This window comes from Astatotilapia calliptera, chromosome 13, assembly GCF_900246225.1.
Source record: "Astatotilapia calliptera chromosome 13, fAstCal1.2, whole genome shotgun sequence".
In the NCBI taxonomy this organism is placed as follows: domain Eukaryota; kingdom Metazoa; phylum Chordata; class Actinopteri; order Cichliformes; family Cichlidae; genus Astatotilapia; species Astatotilapia calliptera.
Window position 1 is genome coordinate 5020740 of NC_039314.1, and position 10858 is coordinate 5031597.

Below are 10858 nucleotides of genomic sequence, written 5' to 3' on the forward strand. Positions count from 1 at the left end.
CGTAAGGTCATTGACCTCACCGGAGTTTTACTGCGGTTCAGGCTCCTAACGACACAAGGGCTGTATCCCAATTCAGGGTCTGCAGCCTTAAAGTGCGCAGCCTTAACGGTCCACAAGGGCCGCGTACTTAAAGGCCGGAGGTGAGAGGCTTGTGAAATGGGACGGTCTAGCCTCCGTCGCGCTGCCCTGGATGCCTATTAACCATGACACTAACAGCTGGAAACGTTTCATACAGCTTTGTTTGACAGAAATGAAGGAGAAAATCTTTTGTTCATTTGTTTGTTTGTTTGTTTGTTTGTACATGAGCTTTGATTTGATAAGTATCTGAGGCTGACTGTGAAATCATGATTATTGGGCTTCACTTCTGTACTGAACAGTCATTTAAGATTACCTAGTAAATAACAATTAGCTAATGTTGTTCATGAGACTAAAGTCATCTCACTTTGGTAATGTAAATATAATATGGCCAATATTAAAGTTATAATTTCAATCATTATTAGTTACTTCAGCAGTGAATGAACTCTGTTTCAAATACTGAGCTTCAGTAAAGATTCAAGCTGCATTTATTTATATTATTTATATTTCCTGTCACCTTAAATCTTCACTCAAAGACAGGTTTCTTTGACACAGTATATATAACTGTGTTATATATATGAGAGACATACATTTGGTTGACATTTGGCCAACAGTAATTTTTTAATGTTCTTCGTTATTAAACATTCGCACATAAATAAGTAACATAATATTCAGTACTTACTTTTAAAAGTTTACTCTTCGGCCGCCCCTCTTTGGCCGTTTTTTTCCCCGGCAAAATTATCCAAACCCACCGCCGCGCTATGCATTCTGGGATATTTTGGGCCACGAAGTATACACCGCCACATCTTTAAAATTCAATGAAATGAAGGACGCATTTGAGGACCGCATTTCGAGCAGCCTTTGAATTGGGACAGCCTTCGTCGTGTCGCTGTGACGTAATTGGCCTTAAAATGCGGCCTTTAAGGCTGCAGATGCTGAATTGGGATACAGCCAAGGTAAGTTTAACTTTGGTCGTCCCCTGAGCAAAGTGAGACTCATTTTTTAGGGTTCGTGGAGATGAGTGTGAAGATCCAAACAATCCCTGTCAGTGATGGAGAAGCTTTGATGAAAATATTTGGTAAAAAGTTCACCAGCATGAAGGAAATGAAGTTTCAAACTTTCCTTAGGAGGAGCCCAGCACGCCTGCTAAAAGAATAGTAAGTGTGGCGATGTGGATGCTTGCAGCGACTGCTGTATAGAGGCCATCCTGCTACACATGAAACACATCAGAGTCATAATTGTTATTTTAGTCACGTGTTTGTTTATTATTCTTATTGTTTGATCTGGGACTGTTTGCAGACATCTCAGAGAGAGGAGACACCAGCATCTGAACAGAGACTCAAACCAGCAACCTGCAGCTCCTTGCTTGGCTGCTCCAGTTTTCTCCTCACTCATGTTGCCCACCAGTGATTTCTAGCTGCCCACCCACACAGCAGGCTAGAATATGCGCTGAGCCTCAGCACCCGATACTTGGACATGTTTTCTTTATTAAATAATGAACCAGACCCCAAAAAGTAAACATCTGTTATTGCTAGGCAACGGGAGCAGCATTTGGTGATGTAGCACCTGACATTCCTGACCATGTGGGCGGAGCATGCATGAAATGGAATGTTTAGTAGAACTGTGCAACACAAGCACTTAGTTACAGCATGTTTCATTGTATCCAGACACAGCTAGAGACACATCTACAGCAGCATCTCTGTGCAGGACAAACGACAGTTGACGAAGAAAACATCGAAAACTTCACTTCACTCCTCTACAATACGTTGGTTCCTTTGTTTAAAAGGCCAAAATGAATCGAGGGAGAACGAGAAGAGGATCGGCGAGTGCTTCACCTCACAATTCAGTACAGCTGATTAACCTGCAAGAAGAATTTCAAATGATACAGGCTGAAAATGTCAAATTAAAAGAAGAGGCAGAAAAATCAAGAGGAGAAGCTAAAAATTCAAAGTTTGAAACTGAAGTAGTATTGCAGGAATTACTGCATGTGGGTCTCAAACTTAAAGGAGAGAAAATGGGAAAACAACAGGCAGAAAACGAGAATGAAAACATGAAGAAAGAACTGTTGGAAGCTCAAAAAGCATTGGAGGAAGAGAAAAGCACAGCACAAGAAGCCAAAAATAAATATCAAACTGCAAAGAAGGAGGCAGGAAATGTGATACAGGAATTACAGGAGGTGCAGGAAGCTTTTGAAGAGGGAAAAAGGAAAATGCAGTTGGCGACACAAGAAGCTGCAAATGTAATGGCTGAAGCTGAAACACTAAGGAAGGAATTACTGTATGTAAAGCAACAACTTGAAGAAGAGAAAAAACGTAAACATGAGGCAGAAAATGAGATTGAAAATTTGAAGAAAGAATTGTTGGAAGCTCAAAAAGTGTTGGAGGAAGAGAAAATTAAAATACAGGAAGCAAAGAAAGAAATGGAAGATACAAAGAGTTACACTCAAAACATGAAGAAGGAACTGATGAAAATGCAAGAAGAACTTGCAGAAGAGAAAATTGAGGTGAAGGTATTCAAGGAAGAAATGACGGTGACCACGAAAGACTGCAAAGACGCACTTAAAGAAATACGAAAGCACAAAAAGGAAGCTAAAGAGCTCCTCAAACAGAAAGTGAAACTGGCCAAACAGCAGCTAAAAGAAAAATTTAAAGATGCCGAGGAGCAGCTCAACAAAACCTTAAAAGAACTGAAGGCAAAAGAAAAAGAAAAGAAAGCCGAGGACAGGAGGGGATTCTGGAGCAGACTGCTGAGAAAGAACTGACCCAGCAGCATCAATAGTTTCTTCCTCCTTCCCCCTCTCTCCACCTTTCTTTCACCCCATCCTTCTTCTTGGGACGTTTGTTTGTTTTTTAAAAACTCTAATCTAAATACATGTACTGAAATACACAAATAAAATTGCCATAACTTGACCTCATGTTGCCTGCTTCTTTTCTTGTGTGTCTGTGGATGTCAAACAGTAACACACTTTCTGCTCTGTGTCTTTAATTGTAAATAAATGCAATATGTTTTCATTTTAAAATGCATTGCAAAAAACTTCTGCTCTAAATCTTTTTTTTTTAGCAAAAAGCTTTTTTTTTTGCCTGTTGTGGACGTTTCCCATTTAAATAAAGCCTGCAGACGAGCGGTGAGCGGTAGCTAACATTCTTTAATCAAATTCAAATTCAAATTCAAATTCAAATTTTATTTGTCACACACACACAACCATACACAGTATGACATGGGGGTGAAATGCTTGTAGCTGTACAATGCCCGACCATTAAATGACAGAAGAAACGTTTTACAATATTTACAATTTACTACAAAAATTTACAAATTAACTTAGGAATTTACAGTAAAGAATGTGCAAATAGCAGAAGAGATTATAAAGATAAGGATTATAAATTATAGGAATTATAGGATTATAGGAAATGTGTGGTGGTGCGTGTGGTGACGTGTGTGAGAGTCCAGTCTTATAGTGACGTGTTTGGGAGAGTCCAGTCCTACACCTGGTTCAGGCCCCGAATAGCCTGGGGGAAGAAGCTCCTCTTCATTCTCTCTGTTTTGGCCTTAAGGGAGCGGAAGCGCTTCCCAGACCTCAACAGTGAGAAGAGTCCATTGTTGGGATGGGAGAGGTCCATCATAATCTTCCTAGCTTTGGACTTGCACCGCTTGGTGTAGATGGACAGCAGGTCAGGGAGCTCTGATTGAATGATGCGTTCTGCCGAGCGCACCACCCTTTGCAGATCTCGTCTGTCCTGCTTGGTGCTGTTCCCAAACCAGGTGCAGATGTTTGACGTCAGGACGCTCTCGATGGTGCAGGAGTAGAAGTTCTTGAGCACCTTCAGTGGCAGATGGAAGTCTCTAAGTCTTCTGAGGAAGAAGAGACGCTGACGGGCTTTCTTAACCAGGGTGTTGATGTGACAGGACCATGACAGGTCCTGAGTGATGTGGACACCCAGGTATCGGAAACTGTCCACTCTCTCCACTGGCGTGCCACTGATGATGAGGGGTTTGTAATTCCTCGCCTGCTTTGTAGTGAAGTCCACGATCAGCTCCTTAGTCTTGCTGATGTTTAGGAGGAGGTTATTCTCCTGGCACCAGGTCTCCAGGTTCCTAATCTCCTCCAGGTAGGCCGTCTCGATGTTGTCGGAGATGAGGCCCACAACAGCAGTGTCGTCAGCAAACTTGACAATGGAGGTGGTGTCGGATGTGGCTACACAGTCATAAGTGTACAGTGAGTACAGCAGGGGGCTTAAAACACAGCCCTGAGGCACTCCAGTGCTGAGTGAGATGGAGGGGGAGACTTGTTTTCCCACCCTCACTGATTCGGGTCTGTCTGTGAGGAAGTTGAGGATCCACTGACACAGTGATGAGCTGAGTCCTAGATCTGTCAACTTGGTGAAAAGCTTAGAGGGAATTATTGTGTTGAATGCTGAACTGTAGTCCACGAACAGCATCCTAACATAATTCCCTCTGCCAGTGTCCAGGTGACTCAGGGATGTGTGGAGCAGGTGAGATATGGCATCGTCTGTGGAACGATTAGTCCGGTAAGCAAACTGAAGTGAGTCGAAACACACAAAGAACAGACAACCAGGCTTGATGAAGTCCCTGCATGACCGCGGGACAGACGGTCAGCAGAGTCTCCCTGAGCCTAGCATGGCTCTCAGTTAAATACCTTCTCCAGGAACAAAAGGCAGTACACAGCTGTTTCACACCTTAACACTAGAATTACTGAGCCTTTTTTTCCCTGGTGCGAGTCCCTACTACTAGATTTACTAGCCCTGCGTAAATTTGCGTAAATTCCACTGGCACTGCGTTGTCTTTACAGTCCCTGGCACAGCAGCTGCAGCAGCTTCAGCAGCCTGCGTCTGTGCTAATATTTCCTTGTGCTACATGAATCGGCAACGAAGTTCCTGAGCTAGAAGACTCAGAAACAATCTTCTTTTGCCTGTCCACCCTGTACATGCCTTGTACAAAATGTAGGCATTCACCGCCGCCAGGTCCAGCATATTGTAGAAAACCGCTACTGACCACCTGCGTGCTGCTGCTCTTATGGAATACATCCGCACAAGTTGAGTAAGTTCACGCCAGACTTTATTCACCGTGCCCCATAACGGCGTTTTGCGCTGCAGCAGTCTGTGCGACAGTGACAGTGAAGTAAAGAAATTGTCTGTTGTGACGTTTCTCCCATCATCCAAAAACGGCTCCATCAGTTTCATGACCACGTTCTCTGCCAGCCTCTCTCCCTTCTGACGACTGGGGTCTTTTCCCAAATAAGGAGATGCACTGCAGACATATTTGGTGTCCAAGGCCGTGGCCATCCAGAACTTGATCCCAAATTTGTCTGGCTTGGTTGCGATATACTGTGTGAATGGACAACGAACCTCTGTAGGGAACAGCTGTTCATCTATGGTCATGTGTTCTCCTGGAGTGAAACTCTTAGCACAGTTCTTGTTGAAGCGTGTCCAGATGTCGGAGATCACTGCAAAATTGTTTTCACCCGTTCTGCCCGCGTGTCCTTGTCATCAAATCGAAGGTGTTGCATAATTGAAATGAATCTATCTAGGGGCATTGTCTCTTTGATTACTGGCACCAGAAATCTTTCTGACCAGCAATCCACAATGGCACCAACAGGACACATGATTGTTCTTACAAACAGGATTGAAATGAATGCCATCAGTTCATGAACTGACAAATTCCAGTCCGGCTCTGTTCTGTGGGCTTGATGGACCGTACACTCCCTGATGGTCTGCAGCATTCCCACGTCTAACAGGCAAAGGAAGCTTTGGAGCACACTTGTAATCTTACGCTGTCAGAAGATAAACAAATAGAGAATGGTAAATTTACATGGACCTCACTCTAAATGGGTTTATATAAATATCATATGTAATATGGCAGTGACAAACCTTAGCAGACTCTGTGGGTCCAGCTTGTGCAGTGAAGCACGAGCGATTTGCTACTGCACTGGGCATTCCAATGTCCAATGTTTTTTCTTGAGAACTGAGACCTGACAATTTTTTGTCTGATACCTGACAACTTTTTTCTTGAGAACTGAGACCTGACAATTTTTTGTCTGATACCTGACAACTTTTTTCCTGACAACTGAGACCTGACAATTTTTTGTCTGATACCTGACAACTTTTTTCTTGAGAACTGAGACCTGACAATTTTTTGTCTGATACCTGAAAATTTTTTTCTTGAGACCTGACAATGTCCTAAAATGTACACCGTACATCAGGCTTTTCAGTACCCTACCTCAAAAGCCAGCATTGTTTGCTAAAGCATATAGCTAGGGCTGGATCAGGTGACCCTGAATTCAATTCAATTTTATTTATATAGCGCCAAATCACAACAAAAGTCGCCTCAAGGCGCTTCATCCTCCCTTAGTTATGCTGCAAAAGGTTTAGGCTGCTGGAGGATTCCCATGATGCACTGAGTGTTTCTTCTTCACTCACCTTTGTCACTCACTATTTGTTTACACACCTCTCTGCATTGAATCAGTACTTAATATTAATCTCTGCTTTTGTCTTTTGTCCTGTCTTCCTCTCTTCACCTCAGCTGGTTGCGGCAGATGGCCCTTCCCTGAGCCTAGTTCTGCTGGAGGGTTCTTCCAGTTAAAAGGGAGTTTTTCTTTCCCACTGTCGCCAAAGTGCTCGTTCATAGGCGGCCATGTAATTGTTGGGGTTTTTTATTTTATTTTTGTATGGCCTTCGCCTTACAATATAAAGCGCCTTGAGCCAACTGTTGTTTGGTGTTGAAAATCAGTAAAATGTGAGTAAGAAAGGGAAAGTAATTCAGTAAGTAAATAGGTAGGTACTTCACTGGTCCCACATGTGTTACAGCAGGATAAAGAGTAAACATATTTCATGAAGCGCATATATATATATATATATATATATATATATATATATATATATATATATATATATATATATATATATATATATATATATAAAAAGAATAAAAATAGGAATAAGAACAAAAAAGAGCTGAACTTTTGACCCCAATTGAGGTAAAAAGACCAAATGAGATGTTACACTGCAGCATGTCATACATGTCATGTCCCTGACATCCTGCTTGTCTTGCTGGCATCAAATTTAAAGTGAGGATATACATTTTTAAGCAAACAAACAAAAAATCTTAATAAAGGAATGTGGAAAACAGCTTAAATTGCAGTGTGCTTTTTTTTGCATTTCACACCCGACTCTTGCATTTAGTTTTGTGTTGAGTAAAGGTGTGCCATTTCCATGCTTATCATGCAATATGGAATATGGAATACTGCCTCAGCAGTTCTACTCATTCAAGGTGAAGATAATCTGAGAAAATGTCACAGAATAGAAAACTGTCACTGCTGCCAGGGCGTGCTCCCTTTTTCTCTCCATCTGCAAATCTGAATTATTTAAATACTGTCATCATATTCTACTTTATTATTTTAGTTACTGGAAACATGAGCTTTTAATTACAGCCTTACTTGACACCTTATAATGAAATCAATTACAATTATAACACATATTCTCTACAGTATGCATAACAGATAAATTATCTATACTATTATCATTTTCTACTTAAATTTGGCTTTCTCTTTCCATCTCACTTACATTTCATCAAGTCCCCGTGGATCTGCACTTTCTGAGGCGTGATATGAGGCTCGTCACGTAACCTTCTACTCACCCCCTCTTCAGATGCCAAGCTGTTATTGAATCCGTAGCACAGCAATGTCCTTGAAATGTAATCTCACACATAAAGAAGAAGAGCTTATTCAGCCACATCTGAAACTCGACCTACTGTGCACCGCATCTCAACATTAAACTGGTGGAACTCACAGAGAACACGAGTGCTCAGTGAGCAAGCTTCAATCCTGGCTTCCTTGATATGATTACAACATCTAATCACATTTTTTTTAGACAGGATAATATGATTATTTCTATGGAGCCAAATGTAGTGGGGGATTATTGGTAATAAAATGATGCTGGATTACCGGGTGCGTTTTGCCTCCCTGTTGAAATAGCAACAAATCTGCAGTCTCTTGTTCTGGATGGAATTTAGATAAAGAGCGCCTGAAAACTTCAAAGCCAAGATCAAACAAAAACTTTTACTTATGTGTTCCAAGGATCATAGAGAGGAACGGTCCACAATATTAAATTCTCTAAGGCTTACTTTGAGTCAGCAGGCAGGAAACCTTAGTGCTCAACTCCACAGGTTTCTGAGGCAGGGCCACTGAAGCTGTTTTGTTATGTGGAAAACTATAACTATGTAGCTATGGCACTAATGGTGGACTATTTGGATTAAACCCCCAAACTACCAGTGAGTCAGCTTTCTGAAGTTAGTTTTGAGATTTTAGTCCATAAAACTGTGTTAGACTTTTATGGTTATCACTCATTTTATTCTAGACCTGAGCACTGTATGCCTCTGTCCACATCCATGCTTTGGCTATGCCAGAGGCCATTAATGAAATGCAGATTCAAACTAGAATTAATTTACATCATGCAATTTGCCTCATTTCAGCCACCAAGCACTTTTGGAAAAACTTCCCAGAGAATGTCTGGGTTTTTTTTGGTTTTTTTGCAGTTCTGTGTCGAATCACAATACAATTTTGTCTTTATTTCGAAGGCAACTGCGTCTTTTTTTTTTAAACATCTATGCATCTGCAAGCAAATGCAGCTTCTCTTTAAATGTGTTGGTATTGGTGTTTACAAGAGATGTGAGTCTGCTAACCTCGAAAGATGTCAGCTCACACTAAGAAAAAAAGACAAATTGATGGCAAATGTGAGTTTTGATCAGGAGATGGAGTTCTACATAAGTGTTGTTTACTGAAGTCACAGTTAAAGCTGCATTTATTTGTGGAGAGCAGATTTCTGTGTTCAATTTGAATCGCTATTACCAGACTAAACACATAGATAAATGCGCGGAAGAGAAGAACTTGACTGATACAGAGCAGTGACCAACATCTGATTCTCTGATGTGGATTTTAAAGAGTATTTGGTGCGCTAACATACCCTGAAAAAATGTCACAACATAACTGAGCTGTGATGTCCATGACCCAGCCCAATTACTCATCTTGGCACATGGGACAATTCAAGAGTGGGACAAACTGGTCGGCATTACAAATGTGACAGGGAAAAATGTTGGATTTCTGAAGTGGATGCAAGATAAAGTGCTACAGTATTTCTGAGTCTCAGTCAGCTCAAAATTGTGAGATGTACTGTAACTCAAAATAACTAATCTACAGATGCAGTCTGACTGAAGCGCCAAAAAAGATGAACAGAAACAGATAAATGATGCAGGAAGGACTGCAACCATCGGCAGTTCAAGCTTACTTGTTGATAAGTGGATGCCGTTTTACTCTCTGTCCATGACCTTGTACCAACTGCCAGACACAGAACATCTTTCAACTAGCCCACGGTTAAACAAACATGTGCACCTCATTCCTCCACATCTGTGCACCTTCCTCACATACAGTGGGGCAAGAACCTGGGAGGCAGCAGTTCACTTCTTGCTCTCACTTATTTTTAGAAAAGTTCTGAAGAAATTAAATAGCAAGTATATATATAGTTTTTCAGCAGCACCATTACTACTACTACTACTACTACTATTGCTGTAGGGATGGCAGTCATCCTTTTGTTTGATGTAAGGCTGGAAACACACAATGATAGTCCTTAGGGGATCATTCTTATGCATTTACAGCAGCCTTCATCAACCCTCACCTGCTGGTTTATGTTATTCTCTAATTAACCTGCAAAGCTTGTGCTATCCCTGCTCATCGAAGCTGTTCGGTCTATTTTATGCTAAGTTGCACATAATAAATATGCTAAAGCAAGATGCATATGGTAAACATCATAATGTTGGCATTTAACTAAAAGCATTACAGTGCCTAGCATAAACAGATACAGATTTGACATTGTTGATGGGCTAAGTGTTGCGCTACGAGTTGATAAAAATATAAAAATTATTTCATAAGCATGTTGTGTTCTAAATGTTAATTTAGAAATACATTGACAGTTATTATTATAGATGGCAGATATGAGGTTTATTTTAATATAACAGCAGTGAGGACAGTGTTTAATGGATATAATGGTTATACACAGTTATATAACAATCCCAGCAGCTCCAGGGTGTACTAATTTTCATTTTCAATAAATTATATTTAAAATCATTAAGCATAATATCATGTCTTGGGTAAATATTGATATTGTGTGATAGCTTCTCCAAAACCAAGTGCTGTAAAATCTAATACTCTCCCTCCTGCCTGAAACATTAATTAAAGACTAAAATGCATTCATTAATATCAGAAAGGCTATTTACACATTTAAATACAGCTGTAATTCAAAATTCAGCATAAACACATATAAGTGAATTGATCTGATTTTCTGACTATTTGGGAGCTCCTTTATAGGTTTGAATGCTACCCGTAAATAGGTAAATGCAGCAGTTTATCTAAATTATTACATGTTTTTCTTTGATGTAATTGCTTTTGCCAAATCAAGAAATGCAACTACTGTTTGACTGAGTTTGGTTTCTCTATGGAGAGGTGAAGGCCATTTAAGGGCCTTATTTAACAGGACATATTTCATAAAATATTCAGAACCCTTCACTTCAGATCAAGGTTTAAATTGGTATTCTTGCTGTTCAATCTACAGTCGACAACTGATAATGACTAATTTGTTAAACACAAACACGTCTGTAAATTACAAAAGCTTCGTTACAATTCCATCTTTATCTGATTATGAGCATTCAACCTGACTGCAGTCTAGTCCAGTTTTGACAGGACGTTATTTTGAAAGACATAAATTTACAATATAAGGTC